This window comes from Colius striatus, chromosome 8 (genome assembly GCF_028858725.1).
Source record: "Colius striatus isolate bColStr4 chromosome 8, bColStr4.1.hap1, whole genome shotgun sequence".
NCBI lineage: Eukaryota > Metazoa > Chordata > Aves > Coliiformes > Coliidae > Colius > Colius striatus.
Window position 1 is genome coordinate 28,338,929 of NC_084766.1, and position 14,600 is coordinate 28,353,528.

At 37.4% G+C, this 14,600-nt stretch overlaps 1 protein-coding gene across 8 annotated transcripts in view; it reads left to right on the top strand.

Moving 5' to 3' along the window:
• ADD3 (adducin 3) overlaps positions 1-14,600 on the top strand; it is a 100,209-nt gene that overhangs the window by 36,202 nt on the left and 49,407 nt on the right. The gene's annotated exons all lie outside the window — the stretch shown is intronic.

A 14,600-nucleotide genomic window follows, 5' to 3' on the forward strand; every position in this document is an offset into this window, starting at 1 on the left:
GGCTCCTGGTAAGATGAGAAGCTGGCAAAAAGCATAAAAAGGAATTCATGCATGACTGGAAAAAAGATACAAGTGAGTCTCAGGCTTTTTATCTGGCGTCTCCAGCACTGAAGGAGAGGTTTCTATCTCTTTGTCCAATTTAGACAAGAGATTTTACTCCAGACAGTTTTTGCCCCTCACTGTGCAAAACCTGTCAGATCCTTTTCCTGACACCTTTTCCCCCATCGGTCCCTCAGAAAGACTTCAAAAGAGATTTTTCCCTATTGCAAAGGGAACCAGACGTTTCTTACTCAGGCTACATTTGAAGCATTGATAAGTAACATGTGGCTGTCTCCAAACTGCAGACTTTCCCAGCCATTTAAGAAAACACTGTTAACAGTTAAGTTTTAAAAGAAACTATAGGATTCTTCCTTCTTTTCAATTTGTGTAATGTATCCCAAGAATTTTGATTCTTTTCTGTCTGAAGCAATCAGAATTCACTACTGTCATTCTGATGAATGCATATTGAAAAGAAATGTCAAATTTTTAAAACTTTTCCATATGGGAAGGGTTTCTTTATTCATAATCTGTGTCACGCTGTGTAAGCTGTAACTTTTTTCTTTAATGCCTTTGGATCATCACTGTTTGGAACATTTATTTCAGGAGTGGTCTAGCAGAAAGAAAAATATTATTTTTAAGACTTGAGTCTGGGTAAGAGGAGCCTGGAATTGAAATCCACTGTCCTGCATAATTGTTTAAACCTGCCACACAGTTTGGCGAAGGTACAAACTGAGAGGTCTTTTCCATAAAATGTAGCTGGGGCTTCATCTTCAAAGGCATGGTATGCCTGAGGACAGTCTCTGGTCGTTTAAATAAGAGTAGAACTCACTTGAAAGGCAAAGCTGCAGATGAAAAAGAATGTGACCTGAGGGTTTATAAACTTATTGAGTAATTCCAATCTGGTGCATTGCATTATAATGATGGGAGAACAACTACCTCTATTTTCTGCCCTAAAGAACAGTCTAAGAGCAAATAGTACAAAAATACAGTAAGATGGAAGATTAATATAAATCTGTGTTCAATTGTATTGCCTGAATTGTTCTTTTTTTAAAAGTAATAACAAAATTCCCAAGCTCTCCTGGAAATGCAGAATGGCTGGCTGCATTACCACCAGCCATTTAACCTGGTTACGTAAAATTCACTGTTGACACTTAGCTGTTGGGCAAGCTGTGCTCCTTTCAACTTCTGTTGTCCCACATGGTTCCTGTGAGGAGACCCGGAACTGTGAAACCATTACAGGGAACTGTTAGAGCCATTTTCTGAAACTCTCACAAAACTCTTTTAAGATTGAGCAAATTTGTAAAGTTAATTTCTTTTAATGCCATTCTCTGATAAGAAGCATATTTCTTATGTCCTGGTGAGCATTACTCATTTTGCTAGAAATTATACTTTTGAACTCCCCTTACACATAGTACTGAGGAAAAGGTCGAAGTAGAGCCAAGTAGGATAGCTACCAAAGTATTTCTGTATATTGCCAATGTGTATTCACCAATATTTTTGTTACTACCCTACTTAAAGTCTCAGTCCTTAGTATCCTATTCTCCCATGTGTGCACACACATGGTCCAGTGGCATATCTATTTTTCAGGATGAATGCAGCAGCACTGGTGCAGGTCGTGTTTATAAACAGGTTGCTATAGTTTTGGTGCTTTTGAGCCCGTAGGCTTTCTAAGCCTAGAGAGAAGGTAGATGTTGTTTGTGGGAGTAGTTTAAGGATACTCTTGAGTTTTTCTTTTTCATTTCCCCCGGTACATCTTCCAACATGTCTGTGTCCATTTTCCTACCAGCCCTCATTTTTCCAGTCCGGCACTGAGGAATTGGGATGAATATGGGACTCAAAATCCATTTAGGCACGTTCCTTCCTAGTTTTGAGCACGAGAAACTGTTAAAGTGTTTATTCCTGTATATGTGTTGCAATTCATGTAAACGTGGAAAGATTATATTCACTGACCTCTGTCTGTTACCAGCCCTAATGGAATCGTACTTTAGCATCCTAGATGCCTGGGATCCTCCTGTTTAAATGTGACTTTATTGTCCCCTCTAAGCCTTATGGTCAGGGTGAACTTTCTTATTTTGGCCAATATTTTTACTGGGGCCATTTAAGTCGCCCAAATGGGGTGTTCAAATGTCAGGGAGTCTAGACAATCCTGTGCATAAATGAGGAAGCAGAAATTGTGATACAAGTGTATTTCTGCCTTAAATGCCTGTTTCCCATAAATATTTTTGAGAAGTTGGTATTCCAGTCTGTTAATAAAAGCAAAATTAAACACATAGTTGGGCTCATGCACATTTCATAAAATCATGTAATCCGATACCTCGTTCTCTACAGTGAACCAGTTTGAAGCTTTTTTTTTGTTCTTATCTTGAGAGATTTTAATGCAGAAAAGTCTGAGTCTTTGAATTAGTTTTCTCACTAAATGTTTGTAGTTGAATGGCAGTAGAATGGCAGCATTCATTCATATTTTATCTGTACACGGGGGTTTCCTCATTCAGACTTGAGAAAGACTGAAGATCGTTGTATTTTTCTGGAGTCCTTCATTTGTTGGACTTTTTCTTTCCTGTTGAGGTGAAGAAACTTTCTGGAACTTAGATCCTATTTGCTTAGCTGATCTCAACCCTGTACTGGCTGTGACAATGGTACAGTTATCTCTTCCACCTCCCCAGCTTTCCCTGCTGGTGGTAGGGCTCCTGCTGAGCTGAGCTGTTTGCTGTGACCAGTTGCATCAAAGCACTGGAGCTCTGCCCAGATATTCATAAACAAATGAAATACAGTGTGGGATATGTTTTGTGCAAGCTAGAGTAATCAAAGAGAATATTTAAAAAAAAAAAAGACTAAAGGAGATCCTATTCAGTGTTTCTACAGTTGTTGCCTTTCTCCTGAAAAAGCACTTGCTTTGTGTGTAGCTCCTCTTGCTTTATTACACATGTGAAAGAGTTGTATGGTGGTTTATTGCTTTTGATTATTATTTTTTAAACATTATCATTTTCAACATAGATTGCCATTACAAAGTACAACCTAGTTCTCTGTATCATCAGCACCAAGCTGATGATAGTCTTGTCTCAAAAGAGCCAAAAGCAACGTTTCTCTGGCATGATCACGCTAAGCTTGAGTGATTGCCCTATTTCTTTCACTGATAGAAAGCTGGAGGAGTCAAGCGTCAGGAAACTTTTACAGTAAAACAGGAAAGCATCACCCTAGGATAACTTCACAATTGTTGCTCCTTCTGTGATGTATAGTAGTAGAAAGACTCACCCAAATTCATGTAGCCTTTTAAATGTGAATAGAGTGCTTGAAGCAAAGATCCTGCTTCCTTCAGCATGGTGCTAACCTTTGGGTTTGTGCAGAATTTCTGTAGCTATTACTTCTGTTGTGGATTTAGGAAAAAAAGACTTTTAGGAAAAAGACTTTTAGGCTTTCCCAGGCAGTGTATCTTTTGAAGGTATTATTTTAATTGCATTCAATCCTAAATTGGTGGTATTGCCTTTTTTTTTCCCCTCCTATGAGTGTCTGGAACATGTTGAAGAGTGTTGGATTACTCTTTGCCGTTTTCCCTTTCCCTTTCCGATGCCCCTATTGTGGAAACAGTTTGCTGGCAGCAGATAAGCCTCTATATCTCATTCCCTGTCAAATTCTTCGGTCCATGTGATAACGCAGTTTCATGTGAGGCAGGAGGAGGAAGAGGACAGCATTCATGTAAAGTATCTGATTGCAGCAGGGGTCAGAGGACCTCGGTGGGCATTTCCAGAATTGTATAGAGTGAGTGTTGCTGAGCATAGCAGAGAAGCACTGGAGCTCTGGAGTTCACTAAACTAACCATTTGTCCTTTTCCAGTTGACACAAGCAGGCAGTTAAAAGTTAGTTGGACAGATTGTGTTACGAAATCTTGTTAATTATGAATTAATGAAGAACAGCACTGCAAAAAAGAGTTGATATTCAGTAGCGTGTGACATGGTGATCAGATTTTTCAGCTCTTTCTATATGATGCTGAAATTAAAACTGAAAATGCTGATTCAAAATTGCAGACGGGCATATTTTAAATAGATAAGCTTATAACTACAGGAGAACAGACCTAGCTTTTAATTAAATTTTGTTTCCAAAAGGCAAAATCATTCTATTCTGCTAGCATTGTAACTATTAACAAAATGGGTTTAAACTTGTCACCGTCTCTCTACCTTATAGTGCTTAATTTTAATTGCTTTTCAGTTTAGAAGTAAGTCTGGGCTTGATGGCTTAAAAATACACATCTAGATACATTTTTTAGATACAAAGATTGTGCATCAGCTTATCACTGTGACTTTACAGTGAAGATTGTTGGGATTTTATCCAGCCTAGTTTGGTTTGACTTTATGCATAAACTGAGTGAAGTGAATGAAGGATAACTGTTTAAAAGCTTAACTTTTTCCAAAGTAGTTTTAAGCTGTAAAACTCTCTTCCACTCAATACTGATTTAATAATTTCAACAACAGTCTCTATTTTTAGGATTTTTTTTCCCCCTTCAGTATTTAGTGATGATGATCTCCTCAGCAAATGTTGATACTTAGAAAGTCAGTTTATTAAACATACAGCTTTTTGTTTCCCCTCTGCTGAAGCTGGATTTACTTCTTAACAGTTCAGTTGTAATAACATGAGGGTTTTTGGTCTGCCGTTAAGCAGTTACTCTTCATAAAGGGATCCGTTAAACATGTAACTAATTTTAAGATTTGATTTAGTTGTGTACCTTGGCATAACAGGTTAAAATAATCTCAGGAGAGTTATTTGCAGCTAACACTCTCTTAATTCTGTTCCTTCTAAAGGGTTTATGTTGTTAACTGAGCTTTACCAACACCACAATCTCTGCTAGTTATCAGTATGGAGTGCTAGGAAACATGATCTGTGTTGTGTCATCTTTAGGCTGAGGACTGACATGGTTGAAGGGGGATGGGGTTAAAAAAAAAATCTCTAATGTAGCATAAGTGCAAGTCTGGTGGTTTTGGTTTTATCCTCCGTCTGCTTTCTGGAACTGTTCTCAGTGATGAACAGTTGTGCTATTGCCTGGTGTTTACACCTCAACATAAAGACACGTGGATTTTTACATGAAATGGGTTCAGTTTGAAGTTTGTCTATACAAGTGATTGGAGTAACCTGTAATTGGTTCTCTTAATTTTCAGTTCAAGTTGTCCATGTTTCAGGATTAGTGTAACTACACAGTCAGTGGATGCTTGTCACTGAATCAAATGTGTTTACTCTCAGCTGACCATTCATCTTTAATTCTAGAGACGACATTAGGCCATGTACATGTGACATAGGCTGTAACTTAAGATCAAGTTCATTCTTCTAGTAAGATAAAGCAGTCAAGCTCCCAAATATTGCAATTTAAGCAGCAAACCAAACCACAATGAGACACATGGTATTATGAAACATATTGTAATTCACGTGAGTTCCAATCCTGGTTATAATACATTGAACAAACAACCTTGATGTTAGGAGCAGTAACCTGCTACCATGGGGGTATGGTAGGAGGTAGTTTCAGGAGTGTTTTCAAGAGAAAGCCTGTTGATACTAGTCTCAATCTTATAGAAAGCAGTGATTTCCTGAAGCATCAATGTTGCTTTCAATATGTTGACATATGAGATCTTGAATAGCAAAACTGTGTCTTACCTAACTCCCAGTAAGTATGCTTGTATGGTTGAACTGAAAGTTCACTGGTAACATCTGAGCTGGCAAACTGAACACTGCAGTTCCCATGACAGCCTTCCACCTTTGCTTGTCATAAAAGTCATAAAAGTGAGAACACTGGTTATAAATAAGTTGAAGCTTACAGGTAGTAAAGTGGCTCTTTAAAGACTGTGAATTACAAGTTGCATAAAATATATACTGTATCTCAAAGGCTTTCAACTTTTTTTATTGTTACTTTTTATTTTTATGAGGTATGAAGGGTTTTACAGCAGAGTTAAGGAATCTCCTGGAAAGAAGGAGCTATCTTTTGGAAGGTGAAGCTTTATCTGAAGAAAATAGGAAAAAAACCCAAACCTCCCACAAATTAAATTTTAAAGTATAATAAGGCTGGACAAAAGATATTCTGAGAAACAATTTACTGAAGATATGTGAGACTACAATAAATCATTTATATGGAATCATTTCAAATACATCAGAGATGGAAGTCCTACCAGACAGACTGAAGAGCTGATAGATGTCTGAAGTATAAAAGAAGTGCTCAGCAAAGATAAGGTGCAGAATGAAAGTTAAGTCATTTGTATCCATGTTGACTTTCCTGAGAGGTTTTACTGCAGGAACTTTGCTTCGTAGATTGTATTTTGAGAATCTGTCTCAAATTTCAGTGTTGGTAGAAAAGATTTTTAAAATCTAAACCAAAAAAAAAGTAACAAGTTGCCTGGAGTAGATAACATTTGACCGAGATTGTAAGTTAACTGCATATGACAACACTGATCTGGCAATTCTGATCTGTTACTTAAAACTGCTGCAAGATCAGAGGCAGGAAAACAGGCAAATGCAATTTCAATATATTAAAAACATTCCAGAAATAGTCAGGGTACGCAGACCAAGCAAGTCTGTACAGACAAGTTGATATGTTTCCTTACAAACAAAGACCAGAGAGGTAGTAAACACGTTTAACGCATGATTTGAGAAAAGTGCATGTGTACGTTTCATATAGAAGACCCTTTAGCCTTATGGTGGAACATGCAGTTAATTTGGTCTCTTCTTTCTTCTCCTTCAGCTTCCAGAATTTAAACTGTACTTGTGTCAAAAAAAGCCCCCAACGACCCTTTTGTTCTGTCCTCATATAACTTTGTGAAAAATATACTTCATAACCAGAAACAGTGTACTGTGCCACATTGTAACTTTTTGTTAAATTAGAGGAATGCCAATAAATAATTGCTTCATAAGATATCATGGACAGAAATTCACTGTATTGTGTCAATTACAGCAAATGACCTGTACGTAGTAAAAAATCTGTGATTGTCAACATACACTAATTTAGATAGGAATTAGTTTTTGGTCGAGTTCTGGCCACAAGATGAAGGTGAAGCTTAGCTTGTGGGGAATATGGCATGGTCAGTAAGTAGACTCCTATAAAATCTGCAAAGTCTGAATTTTCTCTTGTCTTCAGATGCGATTGCCGTGCATCAGACTGAATGTATGTGCCTTTTGATTTTTATGGTGCTGATAACACATACTTCTTAGTAAGAGGTTAAAAAATGAATATCTAATCCTAGCATGAGACACAAGGGTTCAGGAGAATATGATTCTTTGAACTAATAGATTGATGCAATTTATTCCATGGGTACAGCTTCCTAAGGTGTCTAAGTTTGCATGTAGACCAAATACATTTTAAGTTTCTTCAGTGTAAAAAGTTTGAGTTAGAATGAAACATAATTTTTCCCTAGTAGTTCATTGTAAGTGCATGAATTAATGAACTGAAAGAGGAAATGGGCACTTTATGAACTTCCTTTTTTCTGCAAAAGAGAAAAATATCTGATGAAACAAAAAAGAGAGGCTTGATAAGCTTGTTTTGATGCTGTATCCCTTGGGGTAAGCAGTTGCACAAACCAGTAAGGCTGTATGCTGTGAGGACTTTTTTTCAGTTGCTTATCTTTAGCAGGAAGAAGTTGCATTTCACCAACAGTTGTATAAAGTTGCTGATGACCTGTGGCTGTTTGAAAAGATAAATAACCATAGGGAAAAAAGGCCTTGACACTGATTTGTGTAAAAAAAATTAATACTTTGATGATGGTGAAACAGTGAAACACATGAGATGAAAGGCCTTCTCTTGCATCTGTCAGCTATATACCAGTTTTGTACCAAGGAATCATAAAATGAGGAAAGGTTACCAAAGAGGTCAGGTTACTTCCAAAGAAACGTTTTCTTTAACCGAATCTGTCCTTTAGACTTTGGGGAGATACACTGTAGATGAATTTATGGTCTTCTCTTTAAAGCATAAAGCACCAGGTTAGCATCCATTGTTATCTTGCACACATTGTGTCATATGGAAGAATGCATGTATTTGTAGGAGGATACTGATATGCTTGTGTGATTGAGGAAAGGATTAAAAAAACATTGCATTGTCACTGTAACTTAGGATGTTTTGTGTTTGTCATGATGCATGCCAATTCAAACCTGGATCATCTAGCTGTCCTAAAGGAGGTGAGCATAACCCAGCTTTTACCAAGTACATGTCAGTCCAATACATTTGATACATTTTGGTGCAATACTCTGCTGCAGTGAGTATAGGGATTTATTACATTAACTTTCAACAGGCTGTTAATACATTTCTAGTCCAAAAGAGTACTTTGCTTGCTTACGTGTCATGCTAACACAATGTAAAGACTGTAGTACCATGTTGATGTCCATAAATGTTAGTTGTGTAATGCATTTGCAAACTTCTTGGATCATTTTTCTTTCTTGAAAGCAGTAATAAAAGACAGAATCCGTTCTTTGAGATGTACAGCAGCTTCAAGCATTTAGTGGGAGTCAGAGAGAAAGCATTATGGTAGCCTTAATCTCTTAAGAAACTTGTTAGACACCATTTTCTCTTAAACTTGTTTGCTTTATAGTAGTCTTCATGGATGTACAGTCTCCTAATCAAGTAAATTTTGTATTTTGATAACAAACCCAATAAAATGTATAACTATTATTTTTCTCCCATTCCCCCTTCCCTCACTTTCCCTCCTGCTCTATTCCTTGCATATGCTGATTTTTTAAAAAATGATATCTCTTAAGAAATAAAATGTGTTTTCACTTAATGTTTGTTATGTAAGCAGCTTCTGCACTTGGTATTCTGAAAGTTTATTTGTGCCTAGTAGCATTTTCTCACAGCATATTTGAGTCCACACTCACACTACTGTTGTTATGTCTTGATGTTTGCTTGGTACTGCAAGGTACTCATTTTATATTGTGGTGTGGTGTGGAATGACTTGTTGACTGGAGTAGTATAAAAGACCCCATTGCTTCTGAAACCACTGAAGTGCACAGAAAAATGTACTACCTGTTGTGTTGTGTGAACTGCAAGAATTTAATGAGTAGACTGTTGATATTTAAATCCACTATTTGCCCTTTTTTCCCTCTTGGTATTTAAATAGCTAAGTGATCTCTTAGGTGTTTCTTGGGTCTCACATGTAGCTTGTTAGTGTTTTAGAACAGCATACATCTTGCATAACTTGAGATGTCTGCAATATGGATGTCTGCTTGTGCCTCTGTTATAACCACTGTAAGTCTACAGTGTAGCCAATGAAGCCTAGAAAATTACTTGCCTTGTCCTAGAGAGAGACTTTAATTCCACAATGAATTCAAATGTTACACAAATATCTAAAGTTAGACAAGAAGAGTCATACTCTAGGATCTAATGAATTAATGAACACAAACGCTGAACATGAAGATACCAAGTTTCAGTAGTCCATACGTAATATGAATGATAAATTAACACTATAACTTTAGGGCTTAGGAATTTTCCTTTCAGAAGGGGAACTTTGAGACATTGAGCAACTTTGTTACTGATTCAAATTTCAGAGAGAAAAAATTAAATCATCACAAGTGACTCACAAATTATTTCATGATAGTTTGAACTTCCCTTGCAAATTCAGTTGGGTGCTGTTTATCCTTAACTATTATGTAATGTATGTATTTGTAGGCTTTACATATTTCAGTAATTATCCCAATGTATGTAATATGTGTTGCCTATTCATTCATGTAAACACTTTCTCAGTTACTTCCTTATGTTATGGCTGAATGTGGAAACTAGGGATTTCTTAAACTCCTTTTGCATTCTTTCAGTGTGAAGTTCTTTGCTGTGTAGCAAATCTGAGAGCTGTGCACCACTTAAAACATCACTGCTACTCACCCGTAAGTCTATTTTGAGATATAAGTGGTACACGGGCTTGGAGCCCTCCATGCATCTGAATTTTAGCCTTAGTCACTTAAATTTATCTCTAGCTTGAAGCATTATGCCTGACTTTAAATAGTAAATCCTTAAGAGCAGAAGAATTGTGGTGTTTATTTCTGGGACATGTCTTCTGTGCTTTTTAAGCAATGCATAGGTTTTTGCTGCAAAAGAAATAGTTTTATTCTGGAGATGAAAAAGGAAATAGATTAGTTACCAAACAGGTGCATTTAGCTAGACAGTTGCATACATACAATGGGCAAAATTCTCTTGAATGACTTCTATTTGTGATGCTCATCGGTGTTTTACTAATACAGTAAAATGAACTTTGTCGCTTTTAATGTCTGTCAGTATTTTCACAGCTTTCTATCAAAATATTGCTGAAAGCAGAGCCTGAGAAACAATTTTGAAATCAGTAACTACTGTTGAAGTTACCTATTCTAGTAAGTATGGGCAGAGCAAGAGTCATTTCTAAGTGATGTAATTTCTAAAGGCTGCTACAGCACTGTCACCAACCCCTAGTCTACTGAAATATCTTACATTTTTAGGTAGATTTAATAAAGACCTTAATCCTTCTGGGATTTTTATATTAAAAACTTATATGTGTTTAGCTGCTTAAGTATAGTTTTGCCTTGTATTGCCCAATATTTAGCATAAACAATATAGATGTAATATTTATTATTTGTATTGCAGCACTTCATGTGAAAAGAGCTAACAGTCTTGCAGAGCTGGCTTCTGTGCCTTGGACGTCTTGGCATTGCTCAGGGCAACTGTTGCTATGTGCCCTTGCTTTCACCTCCTTCCCTCTGTGCCTTCTTCCATAATGTAAAACTGATTTGATCACATACAGAAACTTTATGTGTATATTTCTAATATGTGAGAAAGTCAGGTTTTTCCATGACAGACAGTAAGCAATATAAGAAATCATCCCTTGATGGATTTGCCCGATGTTGAGCAGCTGAAAGAGAAATTATGGGAAGAATGAGTCCTGTTCTTGCTTTTAAGCAGCAGTGGAACTATTTCAGCAACAATATAGTGAGATTACTTGCAGTCTAAAGAACGCTGTAATTCTGATTTTTTACAAAAAAATGTGCTGCCTCTGTTTACCCATTATTGAGTCATTGGTTCCAAGGGAGTAAAAAAGAAGGTATTTTAAGTCATTCATACTTTCCAGTCAACCATAGGATCTGGATTTACTTTCCTTGGGAAACTGCACATTAGTGGCAGTGCTCTATTTCAGTATTTTCCCAGTGGTAGCACTGTACACTTGTGTAGGTGTTTCAGAGATGATACCAATTTTCCCAAAGCATAAGTCTAAACTTAGAGATCCATGTTAAAAAAAAAAAAAGTTGAAGTATTTCATCAATCTTGTTTGCTAAAAGAATATTTCTATCATATTTATTTCACTACTGTATGGACACAGTATCCCAAAGTTATTTCTGCATAGTGCTTATCTTTCTACACACTGGGACAAGCAGGTAGTTTTAGCAGAGCCAATTTAGTCAGCAAAATACATTTCAGCATGCCTTTTTGTAAAGTAATGTTCCTATGCAACCTGATCTAGGTGAACCTGCTTCTGCTGGGCAATTGACTAGATGATCCCTGAAGGTCCCTTCCAACCTCTACCATTCTATGAATAGTCCTTTGGTAGTTACTACTTATTTAGTCCTGGTCTTGAAAGCTGTCAAATGCCAGTATTTTCTTATTTAGTGATGGTGGTCTGAATATCTATGTGGTTTGGGATGTTGCCTCTGGTTGAGTGGTCCAGCAAATCAAAAAGTCACCTGCTGTTACTAAAGATCAAAGATGCTCTTTTTTAACTGGTGGTGTTGGAGATGAAGGAAAAAGGCCAGTAATATACATTAGAAGAGTCTTGCTGTGTGTGAATTTATTCAGCAATAAGAAATTTGTATGGATAATTAGGAGGTTTTAAATGGGGACTGAGTTAAGGGAGGAAAAAAATATGTTTTTGTTTTTAAAACACGTTAGTGGAAAAAGACTGTGTGTGTAGCCTGGTGAGTTTATTCCAGAGTGGAATGAAATTTCCAGGCACTTGGTGGGGTAGGGTTTGTCGATGTTGTTGGTAGTGTCCTCTTTTTGTATACTCTGTGCTTTTCCTGAAATCCCAAGGGTGACATGAGGATGTTATTTGTAGGAAAGACTCTCAGGGACTGAATTCTGCCTTCATTTCTGTAGCTTCAGGACTACAAGGATTGGTAAGAGTACTTAACAATAAATAATAATTACCAATAAGTCTTACTTTAGTATAGATGGAACTAGGTTTCCAACAATTCATTGGGAAAGCACTGATCCCGAGTACAAGTAACAGCTTTTGTAAAATGCTTCCAAAGCTACCTGCTTGATGTCAGCCAAGTAACAGCATCTCAGTAGAGCTGATACAGACACGTTGGTTTCTGAGATCACTTTGTTTCTGCCAGTAAGTGACAGTTATGTCCTGTCCTGTATGCTGAGCCTGGCTTAGCTGGCAGCTCCCCATCCCCCGCCGCCCTCTCCCCTGGATAACTTTATCCTCATAACACAGATATGCAGCTCTCTAGTCTGGATTTCATTTCTTCTTCTTCGTTTCCATGCGATCTCGCGCGCATTCCTAACATGTTACCAACAGCCCACGTCTCTGAAAGCGCCAGATCAGCTTTCAGTGGCAAAAGCTCAGAGAGGAAACAGGCCGGTTCCTCCGTGCACAAACAGCTGGGCAGTTGTGGATGGAATTAATTGCTGATATACCCTGGCTGTGTTTTTCTTCTCTTGTCATTTCCTTTGCAGCTGTGAAAGGCAAGTTTTTAAGCTTTGAAAACACTGGTGACCTTCTCAATGGTAGTGATGCAAAAGTATTTATTAAGATTTGCATAAAATAACCTCCCATAGACTGTAACAACCAGTGCTCTTGACATTGATATTCAAATTCCAACTGCACCTGCCAAAAGTAATTTCTCAGTTGGGATTTCCAGCTTGAAAAAAAATCTGTTAGGGGAAATTTGGCTTTCTGAAAGCAACAGTCAGTACTTTCTGAAAATAAGTGTCTGCAGTTGAGCGTTGAAAGTAATCTGTTCTGAATATGGTTGTCTTCCATCTATAGTCCTGAAACTACCATGTCAAATGGACTGATGCTGCTTTAGCCAAACATGAAAGTCAAGCTGCTGAAAGTCCTGTCCAGGCCAGCAGTTATGGGAAATTCATCACGGGGTTGGAAAATACGCCTGTTATCAACAGGGCTGCGTGTCTGCCTTGAGGCTTCACCCAGCCCATCACAATGCAAAAACAAACCACCCACCACAAATCAAAAAATGCTGTCAAAGGTAGATTCTGAGCACTAATGGTGTCAAAAGCTGCTGTGTGCTGGACTTAGTTGTAAAATCAGTGGAAAAATGTGTACTATCTGTTTTTGAAGATAATATTTTGTTAGCTTCCACCCTGTAAGTCCCACAGATGTTTTTTCCCTTGTTTATTAAACTCTTCTATATACCTTTTTGTTTGGTGGGATTTTCGTGCCTCCTTTACTAGCAGGCGTCTGTTGCCGTGCAATTTACTCAGGGGAACATCACTACGTTCTTTTGCCAAAATAACTGCATTATCCTAGGGTTTTTACTGATAAGTAATTGCATATTGTGTGTTTAGAAATAGTCTGATATGTAGAATGGATTGTTTATTTAAACAAATGCTACAGAAAGTTTTTGTTGTTTTACGACCTGGTCCTAATAAGTAAATGAAGTTGTACAAATATGCTGAAAATGTCTCCAGCAGCTTATGTTGTGCAATTATGTTTACCACAAGATGATTATTTCAAAGGTCCCACTGAAACCAGGGCCGTTGTTTGTGGTGAGAAATACTGTGCAGAGTGAAGAAGGGCTGACAGACCAAGGCCTTAAAATAAATAAATAAATAATAAATAAAGGAAGTTGCACAACTCTTGAAAGGAGCGAGGCTTTCAGTCACAGCACCTACATCACCCAAACTCTTGCGGAGGCTGTTGCAGTGATCTGCACAAGTGTACTTGCAGCAAATACAAAAGAGTGCATCTGAATTTAGGCTTTCGGGCAAAGGACTTCCGCTTGCATCTGTGGTGGCTAATAGAATGCAAGGAGACCCCAAACCGAGCCTGGCTCCCGTGACATGCAGGAAGTTCAACTGTAGTAACTCGGTTGTAAATCTGAGCCAGAGTCAAGTATGCTCAAACTATGGCTGTTACTTCAAAGAATAAAGGCTGCCTCTTTAAAAGGCTTCCAGTTTGTAGTTATACAAAAGTTAACTATTACTTAAGTCATATGTTGTATGTCTGTTATATGTGTGTATATTTATATTTTATTTTATTTTAAATATACATCTATCATAGACACCCTGTCCTGTCTATGTTACACTAAGTACTTTTTTTTGGCAGGTAACAGAGGTTATGGAAACAATTAAAATTCCTGTGCAACATTGGATTAGTTGTTTGGAAGAGTGGGTGGTGTTTGGAGAAGGGGAAAAAGGACAGATCTCTACTTTTAAAAACAAAGTGTAAAAGCTTTCTGCAGTGTTTTTGCTAGAAGCTCTTTTTGTAAATTTGTGTTTTGACAGAAAGGTCTGAATATCAGGAATATAGGTCTGGAATTGGTACACTGGTGTATCTTATTAGTAAACATTTAAGAAATGTCAGAGCTGCAGTTGTTTTTGTGGCCAGTAACTGTGT